The sequence below is a fragment of the Coccinella septempunctata genome, chromosome 1 (assembly GCF_907165205.1).
Source record: "Coccinella septempunctata chromosome 1, icCocSept1.1, whole genome shotgun sequence".
Classification (NCBI taxonomy): domain Eukaryota; kingdom Metazoa; phylum Arthropoda; class Insecta; order Coleoptera; family Coccinellidae; genus Coccinella; species Coccinella septempunctata.
The window spans coordinates 42,243,889-42,248,875 of NC_058189.1; the positions used below are offsets into that span (position 1 = coordinate 42,243,889).

Here is a 4,987-nt window from a genome sequence, read left to right on the forward strand (position 1 = left end):
ATGAAATTTTTACATAGGATTTCACAGAAAGCTCTTCAAAGATCACAGTTTTAATATATCATTAGGGAAATGCCTATACTCCATTCACTTTTATAAAAGCAGTCGGTTGGCCATGGAATAATTTCTTTAAGTTTTGTAGCTAGAACGCACTGAAGTTCTTACAATGATATCCCTGTTTAACGTACACGAAATCACCCATTAATGAGCCCTCTTAATGGTATATTACTTATTAATGCATAATTGTCATGGGCAACCGAACATAGAAGTATTTTTATTTGTATGTCGCATTGATTTTCGTAGTAGCGGGTGAATTAAGAAAATATGAATTGTTATAAAGGTTTCAGAGAAAAGATGATCGATCGAGAGTGACCAATATACTACAATTTCAGCTTCCAACAACTCCATACATTCCGTAGGGATATCAATGTGATTTACTCAAAATGTCACATGCCGAATATTCCCTCTCTGAACTTCTCGAATTGTTCAATCGGCCGCATAAATATCAACATAGAAAATTTATATGATGTCAAATTTGTCTAGGAATTGATGAAATTTTTTTGCAATCAAGAATTCCCTATCTCAATTCAAAATGAGGTCGACGGAAAAATCTTGTAACATACCCGTTTATTAATTTAGCGATTAATGATCTCTAACATTAAGCACTGTGATTAATAAATTAGTTGATTGAATAACAATTAGGTATGCAACAAGTGAGTTAAATGAAAGTCTATTCATGGGAAGAAAGTTCAACCCATGAGCCCAAAGGGCGAGTAGGTTTATTTCTTCGAATGAATAAACATTGATAACTCACGTGTTTTAGGTATACAAAATTTTATTCCATTTTGATTAGGATTCAAATCATAACACTTCTCAGAGGATTATTTTATTTGCGAATTGTCCTCAAAGGTATCGATTGGATTGATTCTTGTTATGGGATTATTCAATCCATAGCAACAAAAGCAAGATGACGTTCATTCGCTCATATTCATGTTATTTTATTTCACTTGTGAGTTAATGCCAATCATAACTGGGAACAACTAGCGTTAGACAGGTCACAGTGGAGGTCTATGGTGCACAGTTATAATGGAGACTCGAGAAGAATACAGCGGCGGCCAGATCTGGTTGGTGACTATCCATGCCTGGAGTGGATCTGTAGGTCACGGTTGGGTCTCTTCAGTCGCAGTTCTTATAAGAAATCATAAGTCTGTTCTTTTTTTATGTCTCTTTGTAGATTTATTCCTGGTAACGGGATGCAGCAATGAATGAATGAATAGTTTTAGTGAGTTAAATGAATGTTACATTTTTAACTCACGTGTCGTATACAAAATTTTATGTCATTTTGATGAAAATTCAAATAATGAATACTTTTTAGAGGAAATATATAATAATTCAAATTCATATCAGGATATCCCTTCGATCGATGGTTGCTATGGCACTATGTAATTAATTGTTTGCAAGTATCAATGAAAATTATAAAGGCGGAAACACATTATTAAAACGCGACGCGACCCGACGCTCGCGTCGCGTGTTAATAATGTGTTTCCGCCTTAATACCGTCAAAAATTCTTGATACGTGTTCCGAAAAATGTTGAGCGGTGACGACGAGGTTGTAGTTCCCGAGAGCATCATAGAGGAAGCAAATGAGGCTGCAGAAGCAGTTATTCCATTGAAATCAAAAACTTTGTACGAAAAGGAATATACGGCATTTTGTACTTGGAGAAATAATAAGAAAGCCAAAGGTGTCAACGAAAAAATCATTTTGGCTTATATTTCCGAAAGGTCCAAGAAAGTTAAGTCGTCGTCTTTATGGTCCTACTATTCGCAACTCGAAAAAATGTTGGCTCTGAAAGAAAAAATAGACATCAGCAGATTTTATCAAGTCACCGCCTTTTTGAAGCAACATTCCAGAGGATACGTAGCAAAGAAGTCGAAAGTATTCAGAGAGAGGAGAATATTTTTTAGATGCCGTTCCTGATGGGCAATTTATTGATAAAGGTAGTTTTTATTATGGGTGTTGCTGGAGGGTGTAGAATTGGCGAGCTGATGAATATAACCGTAGAATATGTGGAAGATCGGGGCAGCGTATTGGTTATTCAGATTCCTGATACGAAAACCTATAAGAAAAGAGTTTTCACTGTGGTCATGGTAGTAATAAGGTTGCTGCACTTGATATATTCCGCAAGTATAAGAACTTGAGGCCAAACAAAGTCGATCACAAGCGACTATTTCTAAATTATAAAAACGAAAAATGAACTGTCCAGCCTGTAGGTGTGAACTCATTTTCTAAAATGCCCGCAACAATTGCAAGGTATTTGGGTCTTTCTGATGCTGAACAATACACAGGGCACAGTTTCAGGCGATTTTCTGCAACCCTACTCGCAAATTCTGGGACAGATTTGACAGTTTTGAAGAGACTTGGTGGATGGCGCTCAAGTTCTGTTGCAGAAGGATATATTGAGGATTCATTACAGAACAAAATCAATATTTCTGAACAAATACTTGGTGGGGTGACTAAAACCGGAGTTTCTGATGCAGAAGTGGATATTCCAGCAGGACCTGGGAATTCCACTAACACTTTGTACTATTACGACTGAGCGTGTTTCTTTTGAAGGAGGTGCAGGTTTACAATTCCATTTTGAAAATCTTCATAATTGTAATTTCTACTTTAATGAAAGACATGACTGTTAAATAGAATTTTTGATGAAGTTATAATAAACTTACTTTAAAATGAGTCCAACCTGCATTTTATATGGAAAAAATAATTTCCAGAGAGCGAGTGGACAATATTTTATTTCACTAATCAATTTAAAAAAATTTTAAGTCACTCAGTGGATAAACGTCAACTTACCCTTGTTACCATGGGTTGAATATTGTCATCTTTAAGTCAAAATGGAATAATATGTATTGATACCTCAAGTGAGTTAAATGAAGGCAGATTCATGCGAAGAAAATTTAACCCACGAGCCCGAAGGGAAAAAAATAATTAATAATAATAATAAAAACTAATATTGCTATAACGATGGCAAATTGGCTAGTTTAATTCAGATCGAAATACTTGATATTCATATCAGCGAGTGGCATGCATCTGAATCAATTCTTATTATTGTATTAATTGCCTCCCTGTTTAGGCGGGATCTTTGTTCAATTCGTATCATTAAAGTAAGATTTAATCCTTAAATCATCTTCATTGATAGAAATTATATGCTTAGACGTGGTTTGAAAATTTAATCTTAGTTTGAGACGGTGTACGCGGCCAATAATCGATATCAATGCATACATTTCATTGTAATAATTTTTTTATTTCTTTCCATTAATTTCACCTTATTCATTTCCTGCTTATAAAAAAATTGAAAAAAATTTTTTTTATATTTTTGAGGCGTAATGAAGTTGGCCGGGTAAGCTAGTATTTTATAATTCCTGTAAAAACAGATAATCAGAAAAATTAAACACTGATTAGGGAATGCTCAGCATATTTTCTACGTCTATGTATAGAACAAAAAAATTATTCATCTATATTAAATCTGTGCCTCCTTCTATTCAACCACTCACCATCTACATATAAAAGTTTGAACTTTAGGGTGTTTAGAAGCAGGATAAGAGGACCCCCTCTAGGTAAGGTGCTAATGCAGAATACCCGAGTAACAAAAATGCATTTATTCTAGATGAATTGAAGTTCTTCAATTGCCATCTCCTTGATGATCAAGAAATTCAACGATTGCTACTTAGGTTTACTACATTTACTACATTTACTACATATGTGTAAAATCTTTTCCTCATCCTGTGCGACAGAGTGGACAGATAAAGATCAATTTATTCGTTAAGATACGTTTTATTGCAATCTTGAAAACATTGTACTTTACGACAACAATAATTTCACGTCCAGTTTCATAATCAAATTTAAAGTCACTTTAAGCTTAAAGCTTCTTTTATTCCCATTTTAAGTAGGGTTGAGAGAAGATTTAAAATTAAAGCGACTTTAGGTTTGATTATGAAACCCACCGTTAGCCTTTAGGTTTCGAATAGAATCATTTCCGCAGATTAATAAGAGTCATAACTGGCGTTCTGATATTTCACAAGTTGAGATTTCTATCTCAAAAAGTCGTTGCATCCTTTTACAAGCGTATATCTTTCGATAAACATCGTTAGGATCATCCGGAATAGCCATATATCACTTTTAACAATCTGTCAATAATATTACGGTCGCGAATTCTGCCTCCAGTCGTTGAAAAGATGCCAATTTGAGGGGAATATTGATGTTCTCTTTTCACTGGGACATGCTCGTTTCGATTGATGTAAAATAGCAAGAAAAATAAATCTGTTGCATTTAAGCTGGCGATATTCAGAAAACGATATCATTCTCCAAGTTTCGAAAGCAAGTAAGCTGCTTTCAGTTATTATTGTATTTTCTGCGTCTTGTTATTGGCTAAACCACAGTATTTCAATAACGCGTCCAATTGTTTTCCTTGCCTGTATATTTCTTCTTCTTATTTCCATATCATCTATGTTCTGGTCTTATCGAATGTTATTTCCAAATACTTTTAAGGATTCTATCATCTTTGAACCACTCAGTTGTGGCTACTATGCTCAGACAATTTATTTTTTGAGAGTTTATGGTCAACTCCCATTCATCATAGGTTTCCTTTAGCTAGCAAGTCATGAATTCAAGGTCATCTCGATTTCCTGCTTGATCATTTGCAAATTGTGAACTGTAAATAGTCGCCTGTTCTAGTGGTATCCCCATAGTCGATTAGGTTTCTTCAATTTCGTGAGTAGTGCTTCTTTAATAATATCCTGAATAAGGAGAGAAAATACAACAGCCCCGTCCAAGACCTTTCAATTCTAGAAACAGAGTTTGTGTAGGGATTTTTCTCGGCGGATACCAAGATTTAGCTTATATGCGTATGATGTAATGATTCCCAAAGCAAACATTTATTTGAAAATGTAGCGCCTCCTTAATATCTTGGCTAATCATAGCGCTGATTTAAAA

The 4,987-nt window shown here is 34.7% G+C and overlaps 1 pseudogene; it reads left to right on the forward strand.

The window, feature by feature from the left end:
* The first annotated feature begins 1,585 nt into the window (after positions 1-1,585).
* On the forward strand, positions 1,586-2,289 carry LOC123306798 (annotated as a pseudogene).
* The last annotated feature ends 2,698 nt before the right edge of the window (positions 2,290-4,987 follow it).